This window comes from Cavia porcellus, unplaced genomic scaffold, assembly GCF_034190915.1.
Source record: "Cavia porcellus strain 051 isolate PalLab524CR breed Dunkin Hartley unplaced genomic scaffold, mCavPor4.1 scaffold_34, whole genome shotgun sequence".
NCBI classification, from domain to species: Eukaryota; Metazoa; Chordata; class Mammalia; order Rodentia; family Caviidae; genus Cavia; species Cavia porcellus.
In genome coordinates this window covers 27663184-27673892 of record NW_026947517.1, presented here as the reverse complement: position 1 = coordinate 27673892, position 10709 = coordinate 27663184, and positions in this window count along the sequence as shown.

Below are 10709 nucleotides of genomic sequence, written 5' to 3'. Positions count from 1 at the left end.
ATCAGGCGTATTTGTCATACACTGCATCTGAACTTCAGTCTGGCAGCTTTCACAGGACCTTCAGCACCCCTGACCCTGCAAGGCCACATCCAGGACAAGACCTTGCTGGCCCTGTTGGTGACACTGCTCAGGCAGCTGCCCTAAAGAATGCAGCTCCCAATACTGCCGTCTTCATCCTTCCCCACACTGGGCTGCCTCTTCCTCACCATTCAACTCAAGTCCACACCTGCCTGATCCAGCCACAGAGCAGCTCTTCCATGAGGCAGTGGAGCAGTTGGGCATCTATTCCTGTAGAAGCTAGTGGCCAACTCTTTCCACAATCAAATAACAATAAGTCCAGACTGACCCAAAGTATGTCACATCAGGCTTAGTGTACATAGCACCTTAGAAGCCAAGATGTGCAGATACAGAGACCTCTAGCACTATGCAGGTTGTACATGGCATGGGTCACACAGCCCTGGCCCCTACTCCAGGCTTCTGTCTGGCTCATTTATCTGATAATGTAGCAAAGGTGGGCCATCTGCAGCCCTTCCTGTACCTGGTAGAGCTTAGATTCTAAAATTTAACCTGCTACTCCCCCATCACTGTGCCATCCAGAGAGGCTTATTTCTATGCAATTCTGGGCCCCTCAATTGTTCTGACTCTCAGTCTGATCATTCTGGCACAGGAGTGCATCCCCAAATGAAGAGTTTGTTATTCTCAGTCAAGTTCCATGAGTTTATCTCCATCGATGGTCTGCAAAGAACACAGATGAGATATTTATGTGTGAATGAAATGGTGGTCAGTTTTCATGTCTTAGGATGCTCAATGTTACTTTGTCTTGTATCTATTTCCATGAGCTATGATTGACTAAGAATCAGGCAAAACTGATGAATGTGGAACCCGTGATGCTTGATAAACCTTAGCAAAGGGTTGTGCTCCTAATTTCTGTACCTCTTAAGGGACAGACAGGGACAGTTTCCTGGAGCCTCTGATCCAGTCATATTTCACTCCATATTATCGCAGACATCTCATCTCCTAAAACATCACAAGGCAGCTGCCAGGTGCCTTTCCATTCATGAAGAACACTGTTTATGGTACAAGCCAGTGAAAACTGTCATTTGTTCACAGTCACTCTGGAAGGACTCTCTCCGTTGTGGTGAAGAGTCAGCACTTCTCATGTAGACACATGTGACTCTCATGGGAGCCCGGCGTGGCACGTCTCCCAAATCATGTCCTGGTGGGCACATAGTGTCTCACCTGAGCACAGCTTGGGATTTACACTGAAAATATGGTTTGCCTCCCTTGGAGTCTGGGTGGAATGAACCAACTTCTCCCTTTGCTCTTGGGGGCATGAAACTCAGGTGACATGTTGGGCATCTCAGGTTGCCATCGACTCTGCCCCTGTAGTCAGCAGCCTCCCCATGCTCAGATGCCACACACTGAGGCTCACTGGCCTCTACAGTAACGCTGGCAAGGTCAAAAAATAATCAGCAAGGAGCAAATGAGTAGAATGAGTGGTAAACCCAGGAATTTCTTTTATAAATGTTCATATCTTGATTGAGCTTTTAATGACACTCTGCTATTTTTTTTTTTTTTTGATGTAAGTCTTCTTGGCCAGAAAAATTTTTCTCCAGTTGTCCCAGGCTTCTTCATGTTACAAAGGATAGAAAAAATGGGAAGAGCCATGAACAGTGACAAGCATTCTGTCCCTCTCTAGGCTACCTGGATGCCCATAGAGCCATGGAAGATGGATAAGGAGAAGTCAGGGCTCACACAAGGTGGCATAATTAGCTTCTGAGAGACAGGAGAGACATAGACACATGCATTTCCACATGTCTTCCATTTGATTTAATGTACCCCAGAGTTAAGGGCACAACCATATTCGGTCATCAAATGTGCAACTCCAGAATTGATTTCTGGGGATAAATTCTGGTATAAGTGTTTTATTACTGCAACAAGCCCAAGACTTAAAAACGAGGCCCAAAGGCAAACAGCCATCAGACTATTATGAAGGGCTGTGAGCTGGTGACAATGTCACCAAAATCGGTCGGAGTGACAGAGGCACTTATGGGTTAAGGAAGTCAATCTAGCTTATGGGAATGTAACCCTAGCTTAGTAGGATGGCAACAATATGAGTTTTGGAGACTCTGGGCATTAACTAACCAAGGTGCACCACATAAGGGCCACCTGTGAGCTCTTCCACACCATCACTGGTTCGAAGCCAGCAGTAGCAAATTCCTCAGATCCTCTGCAGAGAAGGATTCACTTCAGCAGAATTCTCTAATGCTGAAGAGCACATCACTCATTTCCTGGGAAATAGCATGATTCCATCCACAGAAGCTGGGTCCCATGTTGAACACCTGATTGCTCTCAGGAATCAGTGTGAGAATTTGTCTCAGTTCTACCCTGAAGAATATTCTAGGTTCTATCTGTTCGTGTATCCATCTATGTTATTTCTTGAGTTTTGCAATTGAAAATTATCATTGCCCCAGCCTTCTGGTTAAGGAGAGGATGAGGTGCTAACCTAGCCAAGGCCTCCCTAGGACTCCAATCCTGCCTCCTCTACTAGGTGCAGGGCCTCTATCCTTAACTCCCCATTTCCTCAGCAGAAGAATTTCACTTTACATTGAATTCATGAGGTGCACACATCCTTATCTGTGGGAAGCCATGTAATTGGCTGCCCCTTATATCTAGGTCACACCAATTTAATTCCCTCTAGGAGTTAAGTTTGTTAATTAAGCAGCACCTTGCCTAGCATGTTTAGCCTGGCCTATTATTCAGGGATTATGCTTATGAACCCACAAGTGGGAAATTTGAAAATTTGATTTAACTTATGACTCTCAGTCTTGCCACTGTTGCTAAGGTACCTGCTGATGTCTCAGAACCAAATCCCTCCTCTCTAATACCCTGTATATTTGATACTCATTCATTGAATAAAAGAGACTTGAAGAGAAGGGCTTCGTCTTGTCTCCACTCTTTGTGTCTCTTGTCTCCTCTTCATCCCTACTCTCCATCTAGGGTCTCTGTGGACTTACCTACAGGCTGGGACACTCAACACTGTCAGTCAAAATGCCTCTGGCCCAAAAATTAACTCCAGTCATGTGAATGACCTGAACCTATTCCTAAGAATTTCATGATTTCATTTCCCTCACAGGTGACCATGAAACAGCAGCAGATTTGAGCTTACTTTTCAAAGTCTATGCATCTCACTGTTTATGCAAATTACCCATTGTACCACGTTTCCTATGATAAACACCTAGGGACAGCACTGAACACACAGCTCTGACTTTCCTGACCATGGATTCACCATTATAAAAGCTGAGATCCTGATGTAGTGTATGAAACCCCAGAACATTATAAGGATGCTCCAGCCCCACCAGGATAAAAGTATCTCGTTGCTTTGAAACTAAAGTGCTCAGATATTTAATGTGAGATGTTTGTGAGACAATATATCTGCAATGTCCTCATTTCCTAAGGCTCCTTGGAGAAAGCCGGAGGAAAATGCATCCCTACTGTACCCTATTCCATGCTGAGTCCCCCTGCCACCCTCGCTGCCCCTATCATCAGCAGATCATGGAGACCAACCAGGGGGTAACAAGACCATTAACAGTACTCCATCAGCAGCAGACTCATCTCTTGTGGAATAGAACCTTGCTTTCCTCCCAAGGTTTCCAGTCTCAGTATTCTGATGTCCCGAGCTGAAATTCCAAGCTACTTCCCTGTGTTCTTCAGTAGAAAAGCCTACTGTCTCAACTCCCATCAGCTGTGGCTCAGAGAGGTACAAAATATGTTTACGTAGTATTAAGTAAGCTTTTCTTGACCTTTATGAAAGCTTTGAAGATGGGTTTTTATGTGTGAAATGGGGCTCAATGTTAGAGCCTCCCCAGGAACAGATAGCGCTGCTGATGTATCACTTTAGACTTGAACATGGGCAAAGCTCCTCATGCACACTCTGTGTACTCTAGTAATGTAAGGTCTCAGGAGCCTAACAGAGGTGATGGCTGACCCTGAGGGTGGAGAAGCATCACACCTAGGCCCAGGGGATGTCAATAGCATTGTGCAGGAGAGGAAAAAAGCCAGCTGGGAACTACAGCCAAAGTTTTCAGGGCTTTCTCTAAATTTTACCCCGATTCTATGCTGCTCTAACCATCCACCGAAAGCTGATAATGACAAGATACAGACAGTAGGCAACAGCTTCCCAGCTCTAAAACTGGGGAATCTTCTAGCTCCACATTAAGAAAGGGATCTGCAGGGTTTTCCTGCCAGTGTCAGCTAGTCACAAAAGCTGCTGCCACTTCTCTCCCATAAAACCACACTCAGTATTCTGAGTGGTATTGTTTCAGAAGAACATAACTTTGAGTTTGTAAAATAAGCATAGAGCATTCTCTGGAAAGATACAAGTAGTATCTTTACAGTTGTCTTAGGCAAGGCTAGTTTCTAAGACAGGTGTTCAAGGACCTTCAGGTTGATGTGGACCCTAGGAGCACTCATGCCATCCTTCACATGGCCATTGGGAATTCAAGTTGTAGTCAAAGAATTGCCTCACAGCTGCCAAATACAGATGGACAGCAAGATGCTGAGTGTCCAAAAATCACGCCCATCACACCATTGTGCTGCTCAAAGGTCCCACTGTCAGGTATCCCTGTGCTGAGTTTGATGATGGGAAAGCAACACTCAGTTTCAGAAATGAGCTAGAGACCTATTCAAAGGATGTCCTAGGTGCAGCTTAACTCTCCCTCAGAGTCCATAGCAATTCACATTTCCTTAAAAATCAAGTCAGTGAGGTTAGCTTTCACTCCAGGTTCAGTGTGTTCTAAAGGTGCTGCTATGGGAGACACCAGCTGGAGAATCCTCGAGACTGCTCACGAAGGCTGCCATATTGGACCCCATTCAATTCCATGAGATGATGATATCCATAGTTTCCCATTCACTTTGGACTTGTCTGTCTCTTTGGATTGCTTTCACCTGATCACTGAAACCCTCTGGTCTCCATGGCCAAGACTAATGGCAAGCTCTAATTTCTACCGAGTTTAGGTCATCTGAGGAGACTCTGAATCACAAATCACACAAGGTAGTGGGGAGAATCTCATTGCTGACAAGGGTCACCCATAAGAGTGAGCAGAGGCCCTTCAGAGTCAGATCTGAAAGTGCACTACTATGGGGGACTGTGCACTCTACAATATTTTCAAAACTGCATGTTGGCACTGTCGACAAACAGTTGGCATTGTTGCCTCATGGAACAAAGGAACTGGATAGAGCTTCCGTTTCTCCCAAATGATGTCTGGAACCAGTGAAAGAACCTATGGCTCCATTTAAGAGCTGATGTGAATGTGTTATCTCATTTGCTTTTTCATTCCTCATGGTTGAGAAGGGATGCTGAGAGGGCTTAGACCCACAGAATTATGATGAGAAGCAAATCACAGTGTTCAAGTCACAGCCTGGGTTCTTGGTGGTACATGACCACACCCACGGCCCTTGCTTATTAATGACTATGGAGGTCTTGGGATCAAGATGATCAATCACCAGAGAGACAGTGGGGCAGCCAGCTCCCCAACAGCTGCTGTTTCTTTCCACTAAAGCCTTACTCAAAATATTCTTTGCTTAGTTATTTGGTCCCAGATGGCACTAATATTAATTTCTAGTACAAAGGAATAGACTATCCTGTATCCCATCCAAATACGGGATTCTGTCCTCTGTCCCAACCACACATGTCCCCAGGTGAGACCTGTGATGAATCACAACTACTTTGGGCACTAGAAATCGACATCATAACTGACATGGCTCCACGGAGCAAAACAGCACTGAAAGCATTTAAGAAGTGCCACTTCTAACGGACTTATACAAGGACAAACCCAGAAGGGGCCTCAGATATTCACAGCCTGGTCCTGCTCAATGTCGGGAGCCCATGTCCTTACTGAGGCCAAAGCAGTCCAGTCTCACTGTCACCACAGGATGGTACAGTCTGAGCCTATTTCTGCCAGGCTGCATGTTAGCAGTGATAATCATCCCAGAACAGGAGCCAGAGCCAAGGCCAAGCGCATCCTTTTAGGCCGTAATGAATCTGGGACAGAAAATTAACCCTGATGTTTGACACAAACTGTGAAAACCCCAGGCTACACATACAGTCCTCCATTTTGGGTCACAGTTCCAGTCTGGTGGAACCAGACCAGTGACGGCCACTACCAGGAGGTGGCAACCAGTTTGATCAATGACACCTTACCTTTTATAAGGGAGAGAAAACCACAAGGTGAGCTCAAATATTTAGGGCAAGATTGCAGTACAGAACCCAAGTCCAGTGTCTCCCAGGGGTGACATACAAACAGTTAAGATGGGATCAAAACCCACAGCAGTGTCCTGTCCATCAGTCAGCAGATGAGCAAACCCCTCGGCTCCCTGCTGCACTGTTTGTCCCCTGGGCTGCCTTCATCTACCTGCGCACCCAACTCCATGCTTGTACTCAAACAGGATTGGTACAAGGCTGATGACAAATCGAAATTTCAAAAGAGATGGGGTAACCTGCTGACTCTCACACTCATGTGTGGGGGTGATGGGGAGCTCAGTTCCCTGTGACCATCCTCAGTGAACATACAACCTTCTTGACCATGCTGTGACCACATTTGGTGCTAACATCCCAGAACAGTGAGTACGGAGTACTTAGAGCTATTTTGTTACTGAGATCTCATTTTCTGTGTCACTACTTCAGGATTGGGAAGGAGCAGGTGTCCCAAACATGATCAGGCAACAGCTCTATTTGGAAAATGTGAGAGGCGACTATGAACAGCTCACTGTGTCCCACAGCCTCACAAAGACACAAAGACCTTGCTCAGAAGGAATGGAGTCATGGAGTCATCAGGGGAAGAGAGTTCAGTGCTCTCAGATCAAAGCCCATGCTCCTCAGGTGCATCACCTCTCCCCCAAGGCACTGGTGAAGTCTAGGGTGGCCTCAGGATCACAATGCACAGGTCTTCCTTGCCTGAATGATGGCCAGTCTTGGTCAGTGATGCTCCATGCAAGTGAAGATAGGAGCTGTAAGCCAGCACTCTTAAATTCAAGTTCCAGTCATGGGTCTGCTAAGAGACTGGAGGTTACTGGCCCAGTCATGGTGTTGGAATGACCACAGGTGGTTGGGGACACTGAGTTATCACACCTGGTAGGGAAGTCTTTTTCCCTCCCCACCATGCTTTCTAGGCCAGGACAGTATAAAACTACACCCAGGGTCTTCAGGCCTCTCAGTGCCCCTGCCCAAATGCACTCACTGCACAGCTGGGTTTCAACACTAAGACAGGTGCCCAAGAAGAACAGGTGCCCAATTCTTCTGGCTATGCTTATGGTGATCTGACCTAAGAACTATGGCTCTTGTCCACAAAATCCAGGCTTGGTCACGAGAAATCACTGACATACCAGAGTATTCTCAGAATACTACAAGAATGATTCTGGCTTTTTGTGTAGTCTGTGAAGTCCTCATCCTGATATAACTCCCACCCCCACTGAGCCCAGTTTTGGGTAAGGACACCTCAGCCTCATGCAGGGATGCCCTCCTGGGAGCCAGAAACACAGTTAGGCGAGATAGGAGGCCAGGGCAGGTGGCCAAAGCATCCTGTGGTGACAAGTTGTGGGTTGACCACAGCAGAGGTCTCAGTAGAGACTCATACAAGGATCAACTACACTTTGTCATATTTTTGCTATGAGGGAAGGTGGGTAGCACCATGTTAATCCTTTCTGCTTAGGGTTCCACCCCCTCTTAGAGGGCATCTCTGTGCTCAGAGCAGTAAGGTCTTAAGGGATCATCCTTGGTGACCCAACTTGTCTTGAGGTCACTACCACCCCCCAGCCTTAAATTGTCTCTCTTCCTCACAGTCACCTCTGGTGACTATTATTACTGAGTCACTATCTCTAATTCTTCCCTGTAGACCTTGAAGAAGGGGGGCCATGCATTTTGAATTGTGACTCAGAGACCTGGGTTCAGCATAGATCATTTCAAATGCCCCCAGTTTCTGTTCAGTGTCATGCACAACAAACGCAACCTGTCTACTTAACACCTTGAAAACCCGCGAGAAGTCTCCCTGTAGTGGATGTGACACACTCCTGGCTTCTGCATCTGTGCTCCACACTCAGCTCTAAGATAATCCTTCTTGCTGAACTTCCATCCTGCTTTCAGCCTTCTGTGTTCTGTTACTCCTTGGCCTGCACCTCCTGCCTTCTGCTGACAGTGGTGATCATTGGGGACATCAGAGATGCTCTCCCAGGACTTCCATTTTCATCATTTCACTGGACAACATAACTCTCCTGATCTTGCAGAGCTATGTCAGCAAGGATGACTGGAACTGAGCTTGAGATATGTGGGCTCTACTCAGCACTGTCTGGCCTCTTGCCCTACAGTAGGTCCAAGAGTAGTTACAAGAGATGTCCAGGCAAAGCAGGGATTAGCAGAGCATTCAGGCAGCACTGTATGGCTCAGCAGTCCCCAAACTCCTTCCTGTAGTAGTGGCTAGAGCACTGCAGCCTCACAGAGGCCACAGTAAGGGGCTCACTTCAAAGTATCAGGCAGTTGGATGATGCTGAACTGTTCCTTGGCCAGGTTTTTTGTCTTGCTGGATTCCATAAATGCCAAAGTATACATTCACAGCAATTTGAAACACAAACTGGTGGGGCCAGTACAGATATTCCTGGATCTCACTTTTGAGGCATGTGCTAGAAATGCTTGTGAATTCTGGTAGTGAAAGATGTACCTAATCATCAGTAAATGTCTCCTGTCCCATCTTCATGGGATCCAGACAAACATGGAGCAAGAATCTCCAGACTTTCACATGGCACAGGGCCATGAGGAAGGTGGGAAGTGTCCACCAAGACCATCTCATTCACTGAGTCTAGAAGTCACCAACAGGGAGCAATCAAGCCAGACTCATGGCCAGAAGGCTCACTGTCACTGTGGTGCCTGGGATGAATGTGCAAACCCCTCCTCAGCACCCTAAGGTGCAGTGTGAGTCACAGCTCCTGGCCCTGACTGTAGGCTGCAGAGGGAGCATCCGCATGTGTCACCTCCCATATAGCAGTGCATCAGGCATTGCTCTACCCAGTGGATCTGGGCCATGCTTTTTCCTATTTAGCTCTGGAGAATATAGCACAGAGGGCATGGAGACAGCTACACAGGGAAGAAATTGCCAGCCCCAAATTCCTAGGAGAATTAGCAGAAAGCAAATGGTCCACAGTTCTGCTAGTCTTAACAGGAAGCTAAGCCATATTTTACAGATTATTCTCACTGTGCTAACATACTGAAAATCCATGCAGTGATAGGTCAAAACCAAGGGGGCCGTGCACAAATGCCCCATTTACCCTGATCCTACCTGTGGCACTGCACAGACAACTTCACTTTCAGGCAGGCAAAGAAGGGAAGAAACCATGTCACTGCTACACCGTGTTCTAGGCCCAGCTAAACTTGTCTTCTCAGAGTCCCTGTCACCATCAGTGATCCACCATGAAAACAGTAGGTGTATCTGTGGGGCTAAAATCGTAGATGAAGCCAGTAGGAGACTTGAATATACAGATCAACTTTTTTCAGTTTTCTCAACTGGAGACTTTTATGTGCTAAAATCTGTGGCCACTTTGCCTATAGAATTCCCATTCAGATCTGCTCATGCCCATTTTCAGGTTGATTCCACACCAGGACATGGCCATGTTTAAACCAAGGGGAGGAAGGGCCTTCACCCATTGAACTTGTGTCCCCATCACTGTAGGAAAGAGCTGGGAACGGATACCCAGGCCATGTGAGACCAGATAACGGGATGGATAGTTGTGGTCAGTGCCACTGTCCACTTCCCTGGACACTCAGGGAAACAGCGTTAACTACAAAGCAGACAGAAGAACATTTGTCATGGAAAAAATGCGTGTCTGTACCATGTGGGCCAACTCAGTCTCCAGAAAGGTTGTTCATTACAGACTGGACAGGATGATGGCCTCTGTTTCCTGCTCAGTATTTGTGCTCAGGATCGAATTGCATCCTAATGAGGAAGAAGCAGTGACCTTCTGAAGTGTCCATCATTGGTCAATGGGCTTATGATCCCTGCAGATCTTCGCACTAGTTAGCTGAGCGTTTCTGGACTCCATAAAAGGTAAGGAGGGTTGGGCATGGGCACACATTCTTAGTCTCACCTTGCAGGCAACAGCTCTAAGTGTTTGTAGTCAACTGGGGAGAAGATCACATCCAGAGTCCCACAGTCTCCTGTCCTTGTCAGTGTGTTCCAGACAGACTACTGCATAAAACTGGAAATCTCTATGGGGTGCTGCTGTGTCTGCTTATGTGTCTCATACACTGACCCAGAGCTGCTCACCAAGGGGTAATGAAGCCAGGCTCACTGGCCAGCTGCCTCCACACCACATAAGCCAGCCACAGACTGGCATGATCCTGCAAACTCCAAGCTTCATTTTAGGACCACGGGAAAGGCCTTGGTCCTCACACGATGACATAATCAAAAAGGGACAGATCCTGCCTGTCTTGTAGCTGGTAGGCATGATGCCCATTTTAATCCCCATCTTGCCTCTGCTCTTGGCACTGAAATAAGCCTCTGGGCTGTGCGAACTCAAAGGGGCACTCCCTGGAAGGAGAAAGACAAGGACAGGGTTGTTAATGTGCTTCCTGAACAGCAGAAACATTTCTAGGTCACTTTCTTTAAAAATAGTGACAGAGCGAAATCTTCAGTTTTCAAAGAAAAATTCATCTTGGCAGTAAA